Source organism: Heloderma suspectum, chromosome 14 (genome assembly GCF_057233095.1).
Source record: "Heloderma suspectum isolate Gila_16-S chromosome 14, 16-S_ref, whole genome shotgun sequence".
NCBI classification, from domain to species: Eukaryota; Metazoa; Chordata; class Lepidosauria; order Squamata; family Helodermatidae; genus Heloderma; species Heloderma suspectum.
The window spans coordinates 23,507,867-23,523,470 of NC_139471.1; the positions used below are offsets into that span (position 1 = coordinate 23,507,867).

General features: G+C 47.6%; 1 protein-coding gene across 1 annotated transcript in view; it reads left to right on the forward strand.

The window, feature by feature from the left end:
• Positions 1 to 4,235: 4,235 nt before the first annotated feature.
• The window catches only part of GLT6D1 (glycosyltransferase 6 domain containing 1), a 70,809-nt gene continuing 59,440 nt past the window's right edge, over positions 4,236 to 15,604 (forward strand). The window contains exon 1 of the mRNA XM_084821273.1: positions 4,236 to 4,321. The gene's annotated coding sequence lies outside the window, so the exon portion shown is untranslated. The remainder of the gene's footprint in view (positions 4,322 to 15,604) is intronic.

Here is a 15,604-nt window from a genome sequence, read left to right on the forward strand (position 1 = left end):
TACACACAGGCACACTGCTACTGGCGTAGCACATAGCCACCAGGACTAGTAGCCACTGATAGCCATCTCCTCCAGGAATTTCTCTATCTCCCTTTTAAAGCCATCTAGAGCGCTGGCCATCACTATGTCCTGTGGTAGTGAATTCCATAGTTTGACTATGCGCTGTGTGAAGAAGTCCTTCCTTTGATTGGTCCTGAATCTCCCCACAACCAGCTTCATGGGAGGACCCCACGGGGTTCTAGTATGATGAGAGAGGGAGAAAAATGTCTCCCTCTCCCCTTTCTCCACAGCAGGCATTTTACATTACCGACAACGCCCTGGGACACTTGCCACAACCTTGCTGTGGGCCATTGTGGGATTGCCTCTGTGGAAGTGCTCCAGGGCTCTGTGTGAACATTGAAACCGAGGCTTCCCAGAAGCACTGCAACCACAGAGGGGCAGAATGCCAAGCACTCCCTCAACCTTGGGCTAGTCCTGCCTCGTATTCATTTCAAATAAGTGCTCGAAATGCTAACAGCATTTCGCCTGAACTGTACATTGCTGGCAGTTTCCGTGTGCAGTAAGTATTGAGGGACAATCCCCTCTTGTGCTGCACTTGTCTTGATCATCTTGAGCAGCCCACTGAGTCCACATCCATGGCATCGACTGGGAGACTGAATGCACCCAAATCCAGTCTTGTTTCCCTCATTTGAATCTGTCGCAAATTTCTCCAACATCCTTAGAAGCCAAATGACCACCGATTTATGCACCACTGTGGAGCTGTTCTATTTCTGATCTGGATCTGCATTTGTATCCATCTTCCTGGGATGACATCAGTCCATACTCAATGTTCTTTTTATTTTAACTGATATTGATTGATAATGTAAAGAATGAAACAGACCAATTTCCCTGTTTTCTCTCCTCCTATAAAATGCCAGTGAGCATGCAGTTCTGAAGCGAAAGGGACCAGCTTGCTTAGGAGAACCACACGGCAGGGTGCAAAAGTCAACCTGGCCCCATCTGACTAGGTGATATGCCAAGAATAAATGTTCTGGTTGCCACATTGATGTGCTTATGGCTATTTTAGAAATGGCCCATGGTATCTTATAATTATTTTTGAAATAAATTAACCCCATCTTTCAATAAAATATTTTCAAGGCAGCCTACAACAATACTGTTTTAAAAAGCAGTATCATATTACAACAGAACAGATCTGTTGGCAGGGTTTTATGGCAGGAGCCAATAACTAAAAGAGCCACTGGGGTTGCATCCTCTACCCATTTACCTAGGAGTAAGCCCAATTGCCTTCAGCGAGACGTGCTCCTGAGTAGACATGCATAAGGTTGTTTGCCAGCCAGCCAGCTCACCTCAGAAAGTGAGGGAACCCAGAGTTGGGCTTCTGATGAAAATTATCTCATTATGCAGGTCATCTTACCTAAGTTCTAGATGAGAATGAAGATGCTCAAGATACCCACTAGTCTGCCACGAACGGCCTTTCAGAAGGAATCACATGGAGGAAGAAGGCAATGAGGTCTACCACTGGCTATTCAATTGGGATCATAGAATAGAATCATAGAATCATAGAATAGTAGGGTTGGAGGCTCCGTCTCAGGGACAGTCTACCTTGGAATAGCAGCTGGTGGGGACAAAAACTGGGAGAGGCCTGTCTGTCCCATGTGCATTCCTCATGAGCATCTGGGTTCGGGTGGGTGGAGGGAATCTGGCAGACTGTTGCCAAAAAGAAACATCATCCTGAAAGAGATGGAATCAGCAAAGGAATTGAGAATTAAACTGCAGCAATATGAGCTGCCCGCATACAAATCTATGGTGTGACCACACTTGGAATACTGAGTGCAGTTCTGGTCACCACACCTAAAAAAGGATATTGCAGAGCTGGAAGAAGTGCAGAAAAGGGCAAATAAAATGATCAAGGGGCTGGAGCAACTGCCCTGTGAGGGAAGATGAGAGCAGCTGGGATTGTTTAGCTTAGAAAAAAGGAGGCTAAGGGGAGACAGGATAGTACAAAATTATGCCTGGTGTAGAGAAAGGAGATGGGGAGCCATTTTTCTCCCTCTCTCATCATACTAGAACCCAGTGGGGTCCTCCCATGAAGCTGACTGGGGGGAGATTCAGGACCAATCAAAGGAAGGACTCCTTCACACAGCACAGGGTCAAACTATGGAATTCGCCACCTCAAGATGTAGTGATGGCCAGCAGTTTGGATGGCTTTAAAAGGGAGTTAGATAAATACCTGGAGGAGAAGGCTCTCAATGACTACTAGTCCTGAATGGCTCTATGCCGCCTCCATTCTCAGAAGCAGCATGCCTATGTTAAGAAGTATGCTTTAATTTATATGGACCTGCATGTCACATACTTGAAAACTAAACACATACATGAGGGATCTTTTGGCGCTGAACTCTGAGCACTTAGGAAAACCTGATACCCCACAAAACTTGAGAGCGTCAGAGACAGGGTCTTTGAAAGCAAACTCTTTGATTTATTAAACAAGTCTTTAAAATGAATTAAAATCACTCATCAGGGAAATTAGAACTATATGTACATTTGGGGAATCAGAATCATACATTAACACTCAGAAGGTTAAAGACGAACATATAAAGTCAATAGTGAAGTACACTGGGATGCATAGAAAATAGTCTGTGAGTGTGTTTGTGTGTGTAGCTGCTCATGGAAGAAGGGAGAGAAAGTGGTGGGGGGATGAACATTCAGCTTGAGATTTTTGAATGGGGGAATAACAGACTGTTTGGGGGGAGTGCGAGAGAGTTTTAGAGCAAATGCGGGGTTTTGGAAGAAAGTGGATGGGGAGGAATAACGAGCAACAGGGAGCTTTAAAGCCAAGGCCTCTGGGAGTATGGAATTAGATGGAATATTAGGAAAAGGGAGGAAAACAGAGAAGGAGAATAGAAGATGATGCAAAGATTTACCTCTCCTTATCTGCTGCCTTGTGAAGTGATGGGAAGCTGTGCTGAGTTCCTTCTCTGGGAAAGAAGGGGAGAAAGAAGGGAGAAAAGGTGGGGGTTGCTCTTCTGACCAGAAAGGATGAAAGGAATCCTCTTTCCTTCTCTTCCTGGCTGGGTGTTCTATGAATCTGGGTTGTTGTTTTTATCCTTAATCTCTCAGGATTTAGTAATCACAATTTTTTTAAAAAACAAGTCTTTCTTCCAAGATTACTCATGGATGTTGGAAAATGGATTTTTAGGTGTCAGGCATGAAGGGAAGAAAGAAGACAATGGGATTCTCTTTCTTTCCTGATGTGAGGAAAATATAAGAGCTGATGAATGCATATTTCTGGCTTCCACAGGTTCAGGTGAGCAAGGTAGCGGTGATGGTCTTAAACAAAGGTGACAAAAGAGTCACATAGGCATGCTTGCTTACACAATATTGGGTTTTCAGGGTCAGCTTTAAAAGACATTGAATTCTGTATTTTTTCCTTCTATTTGGCTTCAACAGGAAGGTTAGAAACCAGCATAAAATATTTTCATGGTGGGGGCTTCTGTGGTTGTTGTCCTGAGGCAAGATTTGAAATCTGCAAGTGTTAACACAGAGGAATTAAGGAATCAGACCACGGTGGCTGGCCAGAAAGTTTATGTAAGAAGTCTGCAGCTCCTCTTGCGTTGTGCAAGGCCTCCGTATCCTATGGGACCTGCTTTCCTGCCCTTCTCCAAGACCAAAAAACCCTATTCCCCATCCAGATACAGGCCACATCTTCCCAGATCAGCAGAATTTGGGGGTACTTGGTGACACTTACATGCACTGATTGCTGCCGTTGGACTCGTGTTCTGCCTGTGGGATCCCGGTCGACAGCTGGCCAGCCTCTGTGTGAACAGAATGCTGAACTAGAGGGACCCTGGGTCTGACCCAGCAGGGCTCTTCTGATGTTCTTATGACTTTGCTCTCATCCAGATCTTTTATTGTTTTATAAAACTCCCATTTATTGTTTTGTGTGTTCAATGACAGCCACTCCTTGCAATATTTGTGTGTACCATCTAAATAGCCGAAAGGACACCTCGTATTTTCTCTCTGTGTGTCTCTTTCTCTTTCCTTCTCTCTCTCTCTTCTCAATCTCCCATACAGACTAGCTGTGGATTGTCACTCTTCTTAGTTTCTGCTTCCTTCCCTGCTGTTCCGCTTTGGTTCTAATATTGCCTGTGTTTTCCATGCTGAGGAAGTGGCCACCTCCCCAGTCGCTACCCTGCCTGCCCCAGCAGGAAAACCAAGTCCTCTTTCCTTCCCCTCTTACTCTCTGTTTTGACCTCTACGCGGTACAGCTGTTGAACACAGAGGGCTCCTGAAGATCCAGGAGGGGGATGCCAAAATTCACCAGGTAGGTCGGCCCTCCTGGGTTTTGATATTTCATTGACACATTGGGGAAACTGTATGCGTATTAAAGCAAGAGTAAAATAGGTAGGTGGAATTAATGTGCAGTTGTTTTTAGATATATGTTTTAAAGTTGTTTGTAGATCTGTTGTCTCTGTGTGTACTGTGGGTGTGTGTTTTTATGTAAATACTTTTTAAAACTTTGTATACTGCATTTTAAATTATTTTTAATCTTTGTAAACTGGCCAGAGAGCTTTGGCTATGGGGCAGTATAGAAATGTAAATATTATTATTATTATTATTAATAATAATAATAGTTACTTTTTATTTATGATGACATTTTATGTCCCTGCTCTTTTCCTCCAAGGAGCCCAAGATGGCTTCCATGATCCTCCCCGTTTTATCGTCACAACAACCCTGTGAGGTAGGTTAGGCTGAGAGTCAGGGACTGGGCCAGTCACCCAGTGAGCCACATGGCTGAGTGGAGCCTTAAACCTGGGTCTCCCCAGTCTCAGAAAAACACCCTAACCATGACACCACACTGGTTCTCTACTAAGTTGTCCCTGTTTCAGAGATAACCGATCTTGGGAGGAGGAGTTCAGATGGTTGGCATGGAAAGAATGTGCGCCTTAACAGATAACTACTTATGTTGCCAGCTAGATGACAGCTCAGGATTTATGCATCCTGTTGTGTAAAGATAACAGTTTCCTCCTGTTGTCTGTGTCCACTGTGCTTGCCGTTTGGAGATACACTGCTTCTGTTCATGGAAGCTCATCTATTTAGCTATCATGGGTGCAAGCCAATGATAGACCAATCCTTCATGATCTAATTGTGAGCAGCAAATGTTAGGTGGAGGATGATGGGGAAGGGGCAGTACCAGTGTGGTAGAGCTCCGCTTTTCATGCAAAAGGTCCCAGGTTCAACCCTCAGCATCTGCAGGCATAGCTGGGAGACACCCCTGCCTGAAAACCGGGAAACCTGCCACCCATGGGGTATGTGGGCCGGTGGGCTGGCTTGGCATGATAGCTTCCAGTCATTAATTCAGGCGTGGATTTGTCATCCTAAAAATACATTGTGAGGAGTATATACGCAAATGAGATCAAGCGGCGATTCAGAACTCGTCATTCTGCCCTATCTTCGCAACATCGGGAAACATCCCACGGTTTTGCAAACTTGCCCGTTCCTTCTTTTTCCAAAAAGAGAAGAAAAACACACGCGCGCGCGCCCCGAGCTAATGGCCGATGCCGTGCCTCGGGGTCGCGAGTTCCGCAGGCCCACTGTGTGCCGTGCGGCGAAATCCACCAGCAGTTTCTGTCCTGTATGTCCCGAGAGAAAGAGAGAGCGATCCCTTTGCCCACGCTCTCCATACTGTCAGCGCAGAAAGGAGCATGCCCGCTCCAAAGAAACGGCCTGCGGGGTGCCAGCCGCAGGGTGCCGATGCGTCTGGCCTGACGACGGGCGGGCAGGGCAGCGCTGTTCCTGCGGGCACGGAGCAGAGCCAAGGAGGGCCTCTCCGCCCGCCTGCTCCGGGCGCAGGAAAGAGCCGCCCGCAGGCGAGGCGCGCCCTCGGGCCGGGCAGCTCCGCCGCGCGCCCCACCCAGCCGCCGAAGGTCCCGGGCCTGACCCCGCGCGCCTCCGCGCCGGCAGGCCCCGGGTGCGGCACCGCGGCGGCGGCGGCGTCTCTCCGCCGGGCTGGTCCGCGTCGTTGCCGCCTCTGGCCGGGATCCAAGTCGCAGGGGTGGGCTCAAGCCCAGCGGAACGGCCGAGGGCTCTGCTGCTCGCTCGCGATGGCTCTGCAACCCCCGCCCGTGCGGGGAGCTGTGCTTGAGGCTCCCAGCCGGTCCAGAGAGCTCGCCCATGTGCGGCGGCGCGGGGCTCCTCGGGACGCAGCAGCCCAAGGGCGGCCCGGGGGCACGGAGGGCGCCTTTGGATGCTGGCCCGCCGTGCTGGCGCTGCCGGGAGCAGTGGGCCCTCGGGCGCGTTCGGCTGGAGCAGGGGAAGGGGGGGCCACAGTAACGCCCATCATTCCCTGCCTCTGGCGCCGAGAAGTAATTTCGCAGAGATCTCCGCGGAGCAGAGACGATGTCGCAGAAACAAAGGTTAATCGTCATAACGCAGAGGGCGAACCCGCTGGCTCGGAAATGCTGTTAGGAAAGCAACTTAACTGCCGGGCGCGGCTCAAAGGATGTGCGCCGGGGAAGCGGGAGCTGGCTGCAGCGGGCATAATGAGACGGTGCGCCTCGCGAAGCGGGGAGGCTGCGCGCCGGGCAGCCCCGGGCCCCCCCGGGCCCCGACGCCGGGCCTTCTGTCAACGCGCCAGGCGGGCGTAGGGGAGGCTGCCTGCGGGCTGTGAGGGGTCATCCTGGCCTGCTCTACAGGGCTGCTTGTAAGCATGCCGGAGATAATATCTGTGAGGTGCTTAGAACGCTTCCTAGAGAAGCGAAGCATCATTGCTGCTGTTAGAGCAAAGACTGGTAAGAGTCCAATGGACCCTCTGAGAGAAATAAAAATTGCGCTTGGAGGAGGAGAGAAAACGGCTGAGCCGAAGAAGCTTTATTTATTTATTTATTTATTGCATTTATACCCCGCCTTTCTCCCTCTTGCAAGGAACTCAAGGCGGCTTATATTATCCTCCTCCTCTCTGTTGTATCCTCACAACAACAGCCCTGTGAGGTGGGCTGGGCTGAGAGTCTGTGACTGGCCCAAAGTCACCCAGTGAGCTTCCATGGCCGAGTGGGGACGAGAACCCGGATCTCCCGGCTCCCAGTCCGTCACTCTCACCACTACACTACACTGGCTCCCTACACTTTAAAAAAGTTTTCACGATACCAGGTTGAATCAGGAATAAATCCACACAGTTCCGGTGTTTGCTAAGTTGGAATAAAATTATAGGAGGAACTTGCAAAATCAGACACCTCAAAATATGAATCATCAACGTGATCCAGTGCTACATTTCAATATTTAGTCTTGCCTGACTTTGCAATACTGAACATTTTGAAGGGGTTTTTTTGCGCTGTGAGTGTGAGAGAGAGATGCTCAAATGTTTAACAAGACTTGCGCCTGGAAAAGTAGTTCTGAAACTCATCCATTGAATTTCTCTGATCTTAAAAGGCCATGGCTGCAATCCTAAATGGATTACATGGTTTTCTAATTGATTAATCAAACTGACTCATTGATTAAAATCAAATGTCAAGCCTTGCTTTTAAGGTATTCTTTCATGACTTTTCAGTGTGTGGTTTCAGAGCCGCCAATATTCTAATTCACACAAAATAGTTGGGCCATAAGAACAAAACTCCATAATCCATTACTGGAGCAATACCTTTATTAAGCCAAGTCAAGGTCACAAAATAGTATGCAAACTTCTGTGCTCTCCAGAACACTTCATCAGGCATGGCGGTAATCAAAGAAAAAAGGTGTGGGGCAGGGTAATGTTGATGTTCAAACCCCAGAGTCTACTTTTACTGACTGGAATTTTAGGGTGGAGTAGCAATACTCAGACCTTTTGAAAAACCATGGATTCTTCTGAAGAGGAAGCAAAACTCTCATGCACAAGAAGCTGACTGTTGCTACTCAGGGATAAGGGAACAGCATGCTGCACATGCCTAGGTGTGTACTTTTTATTTATATTTATATTTCATTTTATTTGTGCCTCACCTTTCTACCAAAAATGGCTCTCAAGGTGGGTTGTTAACCTATAACCATGTGAAGGGAGGAAGGGGCTACCCTAACTTCTGACAGCATAAGCAGGGACAAAAGGTTGCTTGGATTGAGCACCAGTCCAGCAGGGTAGGCTCCACCACCCCTTACGTCCAACTCAGCCAGAGCCAGGGGACTCCCAGACCTTCCAGGACACCCCTAAGATTTATGAAACAAGGGCCCAAGCTGGCACCCTCTGCTTCAGAGCCCCAGGCCTGAATCCTTAAACAGTAGCGATGACCAAGAGGGGAGAGCTAGATTTAGTACCAAGACCAACTGGAATGAAGCACAGACATTCAAATATGATAGCTTATAAGCTTATTTACAAAAAAGAGAAAGGGAGTAACATACAAAAGAACCAGAGTGGTGTTTGGAAACTATACTTCCAAGGCAAAATAAGAACACTGACTCAGCCTGTCTATACAGACCAGCAGTGCAGGTCTTCAATAGAACAGAACCTTAGAAACATACCTCTATTTAGATGTGGAGCAGTGTATAAACATTGCAAATTCATAAATAAAAGCAAACATGGGACACAGCAAAATGAAAGCAAGCAAAGACACAGGCATTACCTACCCATCCACCCGCCCCAATTTTATACCCCAAAGCCTTTTGCAGATCTGAGGTGATCCCTATTAGCCAATCAGAAGCTATCTGGAAACAATCTGCCCAGGTTTTCTGCAGGGCCAGAAAGTTCTCATCAACACTCAGCTGAACTCATTCAGCTGAATTAGTGAGGGTTCTGATTCGCCCTTGAAGCGAGGGATGGCAGGAGATAACACACCCCGTTGGCTTGACGGATACTGGAAGGCTCAGCCTCATGGAATGGAACTGTTTAGGCTGCTAAAACACAGAAGAGAAATAGATCTCGTGACACACTTCCATTTAGGGAGATGAAATTTCAGGGGTTATCCTCCAAATTGGAGGTTGGACTTAATGGTCTTATAGGCCCCTTCCAACCCTACTATTCTATGACTATTCTATGAACTGTACATCTCTGAGCTATTATAAGGGTTATAGAAAGAAATGGGTTATATTATGACACATAAAAAGACTACAAATTTCCTAAAATACTATTAAACCTTAAACCTGTTTTATTCTAAAACTACACCAAAATTAACTTAAAAGGCCAACAAGAATATACTTTCAGTTCTGTCAAATGGCTACAGAACAACAGTGATCTGTTTGTAAATGGAAGGAGTTGCTCATGTTTTAATGCTAGGCATATTTCTAGAGAATAAATCCTATAGCATTCGTTGGGACGTTCTTCTAGGTAAGCCTGCATAGGATCAGGCTGCATGGCTGCAACCCTATGTATGCGCTTTTGGGATAAGCTCCAGCTGTCCTTATAGGAGTCTGAGTAGAATTGGTTCTATAACAACAAGCCTTGAACTGGGGTAGGCAATACGCAGCCCCCAGGACACCACTGTGCTACCACCGCAATTCACAGCAGCAGAGAATCTCAGATTTGCCACCGATATTCAGCAGCCAGCCCTTAAAGACCATTACAACTGCCAGATTCAGACTGTTTTCATGCCAAATTTGGCCATGGTAGAGTCCCCTAGTGATTCGCTGCTGAAATCAATGGCAAATCAGCAAAAAACTTGCTGCCACCACTAATTGCGCCAGGTGGTGGCAGGAATGCAACGGGGGGGGGGGAGGGGGGTCAAAAATGCCCCCTACTTTAAATAATAGATTAAGCTACTGGGTCTGAAACTACACATCCTATTCCCAGCTTTTGGGATCAGGGGGCTGGTTAGCTGTCATTGTATAGGGAAGAGACAGGGACCTCTGCAATGCTATCTGGAACCCAGGCTGCTTCCAGACTGGGGATGTCAGAGAAATCCTCAGTCGATTCAAATGGCTTCAGGTTTCCACGAATCTGACCTGTGGATTCTGCAGCAGACAGACTTTTTCCAAGTCATGCAGATTCTGCAGACTTCTAGACTGTTTTTTCCTTGCAGGGAGGGGGGATTTGTGCACGTGCGCCCCAGCACAAATGCGCATTTGCAAACAGGAATGAAATTCTCATTAAAAAATCCAATTTTGGCAATGAGAGGACAACAGAATGAAAGACGCCTGACAATCCGCGAAAGAGAGATGGAACGAATTTAACAGCATCAACAACACTGCAGTCGAGAAGGATTTTGGAATTGTTGTAGATCACAAGCTGAATATGAGCCAACAATGTGATGTGGCTGCAAAAAAGGCAAATGCAATTTTGGGCTGCATTAAGTAGCATAACTTCCAAATCCCAGGAAGTACTAGTTCCCCTCTACTCAGCACTGGTTAGGCCTCATCTGGAGTACTGTGTACAGTTCTGGGCACCACATTTTAAGAAGGATGCAGACAAGCTGGAGAGGGTTCAGAGGATGGCAATGAAGATGATCAGGGGACTGGAAACAAAGCCCTATGAAGGGAGACTGAAAGAACTAGGCATGTTTAGCCTGGAGAAGACAAGACTGAGGGGAGACAGGATAGCGCTCTTCAAGTACTTGAAAGGTTGTCACAGAGAGGAAGGCCAGGATCTCTTCTCAATCATCCCGAGTGCAGGACATGGAATAATGGGCTCAAGTAACAGGAAGCCAGATTCTGGCTGAACATCAGGAAAAACGTCCGGACTATTAAAGCAATACAACAATGGCACCCATGACCTGGGGTGGTGGTGGGCTCTCCCACACTGGAGGCATTCAAGACAAGGCTGGACAGCCATCTGTCAGGGATGCTCTGACTTGGATTCCTGCATTGAGCAGGGGGTTGGACTCGATGGCCTTGTGGGCCCCTTCCAACCCTACTATTCTATGATTCTATGAGTTCAACACAGAATAGCGAAATGCCCTATTTGTGAAGACTTCCTACATTGTGCTCCTCCAGCTGGACAAATCCTTCTAATGTCCTGAGCCTTTCCACATCTCAAGCATGCAGTTCAAATGGCGGACAGTCCTTTTTGCAGGACAGTGCTCTTTAATAGGGCCAGACTGCATTCCACCCTCCCCCCCGCCCCCCGGGTTTTCCTGGACTGCAGTCTTCCCCAAGCTGGTGCCCACATTAGATGGGCCAGGCTACAACTCCCATCATGATGCGTGTGGTAGTCCAGCCCATCTAGCGAGGGAAGCTGGTAGGGGGAAGGCTCTGCTAGTGTTTTGTGGAGTAGAGGTGACCTCTTCCAAGTCTTTGCAGCCTGTTGTTCTTTTTTTATCAGTTGCCATCCCATCTCTCTGTCTTTCTGAAGGGATATGTCTTCCGTGAGCTGCATTCTTCCAGAAAGGCCTTTGCCTAGAATTCCAAGGCACCCATGTCTGTTTCCCTCTCCAAGCCGCTCCTCCTTTTTATCAGCAAACTGGTGGTGTTCAGCCTGTTCGTACATGGCCCTAACCAATGACTCAACTGTTTTGACAGTTCTTTGATAGAAACAGGGTCATTCGTAAACCACGTTCCCCTTGGGGATGGAAAAGGGCATCAAACCTGGCCGGAAAACTCCCATGCCTTTGGCCCTCTTCAGCAAAGGTAAACAAAGTTTGCTGCCTTCTTCCTCCATAGCATAAAGCAAACTTGCTTGCACTGTTGTTTCCTCCTTCTGGAGCAGCAGTGGCCAAATTCCAAGGACTGCACTCCTGTTGCCCTCTGCTCCACCACTGAGTTTGCTGCTGAAAGTCTATGGTGCAGGGAAGAAAAGGTGACAATTTTGCTTTCAAAGAAGGTGCACACATTCCAGTAAAACTGTGCTCCTGAGAGGCATTTTGGTGGCAGATTTGGTGGCAGGGCAGTGGCACCATGGGGGTGGTGGGGCTGCCCCCAGACTTCCCCCACAAAAAAGGCCAGGCGGCTGCATGCTGGATGCTGCCCACCTCTGTCCTAGAGCTTTGTGGCCAGGTGAAAGCAAATAAATCTGTCCTTTCATTCAAGCCATGCTGTAGCTGCAGCTGCTGCTGCCATTAATGCAGTGCAGGAAATGGTGCAGGAAATGGTGTCATTTTCTTTGTCTTGTTAGGAGTTCCATGGGTTAAAACTGGGCTTCAGACACCATGGGTGTTTCCAGGCAAGGATTTTCTTGCACAATCACCCTGCCTCGTTCAAGACACACCCTTCACATATGGCCAAGGGGGGTGGAGTGGACATGGGAGGCCATCACAGCAGTTATACGTGGAAGCAAGTGTTCCCTTGGCCCTGGCTCACCTGTGTGGGGTGTGTCATCCTATGGAGCCTGGAAAAACCATGGTAGAACTGATAACAGTGCAAGGGCCCACAAATGTATTTTGCTGAGTAGCATGGCTTAATGTGGACCCTCTGCTCTCCTGAGTCAGACGGGGGACATCTATGGCATTACAATGAGCTTTGGAACAAGTAGAAGCAACAACAGTCCAAAGTCCAGGGTTTCTTGGGGGGGGGGGTTCCTATGTCTTGCTAAATTGTAATTGTTTAGCTCTGCTGAGCAGATTTGTAGAAGCCTGAAAAGGCACATGGGATCACCCTGTTCCTAATGCTGATTTCCCTGGAAGTAAGGGTGTTCCCAGTCAAAGGGGCCCTACCTAGGGATGTATGGATTTTGTTAAATCTGTTCCATCTGTGTTTTGCAGATTGTCAGGTGTCTTTCTTTCCATCATCTGCTTATTGGCAGAATTGGATTTTTTTTACCAGAATTTCATTCTACTTGTGCTAATTTGCAATAGCACATTAGTGCCACTGTGCAATTGGACATTAATGCACATGCGCATTCGTGCTTATTCACACTTGTTGAAATGTGCTAATGTACATTACTTAAGTCGCATTAGCGCTACTTAACTAATGTGCATTAGTGCATGTACACAAGTCCATATTTGCACGAATGCACACTTACGCTAATGCACTAATGTGAATTAGCATAAAACCCACCCCAAAGTGAAAAACTGTTCTGCAAGTCTGCAGGACTCCACTGCAGGACTCCACTGCAGAATCCACAGTTCGGATTCATAGAAATCCAAACTCATTTGAATCTGTTGCGAATTTCTCAGATATTCCTAGTCCTGGCGCTAATGGTCAGAAGGCCTTGTCCAGCTTATATTCCACTTTATATTATATAATATATAAGATATTCCACCTTAGCGGATTTTACCTCAGTAAGAAAAAAGACGGAAGAAGCAAGCAGGGGAACCCAGAAGGATTACAAGTGGACAATGCTTTCATCTGTCCCCTTGTAAAATTCTATGAATGAGGCACCTTAAAAGCCTTATCTGGAAGCCCTATTGATTCTCACAGGACTTCGGCTCCCAATTGGCAGTGTTACGGCCTCATCGAAAAGCAACCAAAAATGTGATCATCACAGATGGGAATGGTGAAATGGGGAGTTTTCAAGTCCTCATCAGGAAATGTTGATAACCATCTTCAAATATTTGAAGGGCTCTCGTGGCGATGATGGAGCAGATTTGTTTTAAGCAGCTCCAGAGCAAATTTGTTTTCTGTTGCTCCAAGAACCCAGACCAAACTGGTTCAAATTGCAAGACGAGGGACTTTTGACTTTAGGAAGAACTTGGTGATGGTATGAGCTGTTTGATGGTTCAACAGGCTGCCCCGAAAAGTGTGCGACTTTCCTATGTTAGAGGCTTTCAGATCAAGCCTGGAGGGCTGACGTGCTGCAGCAATGAATGTCCTGCATCAGAAATGGCTGGACTAGATGACCTCAGGGGACCCTTCCAGCTCAGTGATTCTCACAGTTGTAGGGTCACCGGGGCTCCGGTTTTGACACCAAGGTTCTGAGGGCTCCGTTCCCAGCCCCTCTAGATGGCAATACAAATCCCAGGGCCATCAACTAGTCCCAGTCCCAGATTACAACCAGAGGTTTTGCAGCAATGTTGTCTAACTTCACTTGGCATTCCAAGAGCTTTTAATTTCACTTGGCAGTCTGACAGCACACTGTATTTCCAGCTCTTCCAGTGGAAAAATGGTGGTGGGGATTCCCTCCAGTTAACCCCCCCCACACACAGTGTTTCTCTCCCCCACCCCCCACCCCGGATTCTTTCTTCAATTTTTCTGAGAATTCACATCTCAAGTTCTGTGCTGCTTTGTTGTTGGGCTGAATCCCGGGGCAGGCAGGAGTATCCGATTCTTGTCTTTAGAAGAGTTGGCACCTGATGACATCATGCGTCCCTGGCCCATGACATCACAAGGGCGACACCCTGTCTACCCTCCGCAGAAAGGAGATTGTAGAACTGGAAAAGGTGCAGAAAAGGTTAGCGGGGGGTGGCGGGGTGGAGCACCCACCCTGCAAAGAAAAAAACACATCCTTTGCGGCGTTTTTAGTTTAGAAAAAAAAAGTGGGAATTTGGTTCAGGTTTATAAAATGATGAATGGCCAAGTGGACAGAGAGAAGTTTTTTCCTCCCTGTCTCATAATCCTAGAACCTGGAGCTAGGGACAGCCATCACGGGGAAATCCAGCCCTTTTTTGCCTCGCTGGATTTCCCCAAGCTGAGCATTTGCAAGCCAAGCTGGGGGCATGTTCCCGAAATTCAGGAGCTTTTGCATCCTTTTTTTCTCGTAAAAAGTCATTTGCACAAGTTGTGGCAGCAGTTTGCACAAGTTGGGCATATTTACAGTCACAATTTGCACACATTACACAAATTACAGCCACAACTTGCATAAATGACATTTTTACAAGGGGGAAAAGACATGAAAATCCATGAGCTGACCCAACTCAACACAGACTGCAAACATGCGAGCCAGAGTCTGGAGGGGACAAGCTGCTGGAAGTTTGGTGAAGTTGCCCCCACCCTCGACAGATTCCTCTGACATCCCTAGCTGGGGATCACCCGGTGAAATTTATGGAGAGGACAAGGTCTTCTTCCCATCATGGACTTGTGGAACTCACTGCCACAGGATGTGGTGGTCGCCATTGGCTTTGTTGTTGTTCAGTCGTTAAGTCGTGTCTGACTCTTCGTGACCCCATGGGCCATAGCACTCCAGGCCTTCCTGTCCTCCGCTCTCTCCCGGAGCGTGCTCAAGTTCATATTCATTGCATCGGTGATGCTCTCTAGCCATCTCATCCTCTGCCGTCCCCTTCTCCTTTTGCCTTCCATGTTTCCCAGCATCAGGGTCTTTTCCAGGGAGTTTTCTCTTCGCATTAGGTGGCCAAAATATTTGAGCTTCAGCTTCAGTATCTGTCCTTCCACTGAGCACTCAGGGTTGATTTCCTTTAGGATGGACTGATTTGACCTCCTTGCAGTCCAGGGGACTCCTAAGAGTCTTCTCCAGCACCACAGTTCGAAAGCATCAGTTCTTCGGCGCTCAGCCTTCCTTATAGTCCAGCTCTCACAGCCATACATTACTACTGAGAAAACCATAGCTTTGATTAGATGGACCTTTGTCGGCAAGGTGATGTCTCTGCTTCTTACTATGCTGTCTAGGTTTGCCATAGCTTTCCTCCCCAGGAGCAAGCATCTTTTAATTTAATGGCTACAGTCACCGTCTGCGGTGATCTTGGAGCCCAAGAAGTAAAATCTGTCACTGCTTCCATTTCTTCCCCTTCTACATGCCAGGAAGTGATGGGGCCAGATGCCATGATCGAGATTTGGGGTTAAGGCATAACAATTTGGAGGAGCTGGAGGTTTGTCAAAACAAGTT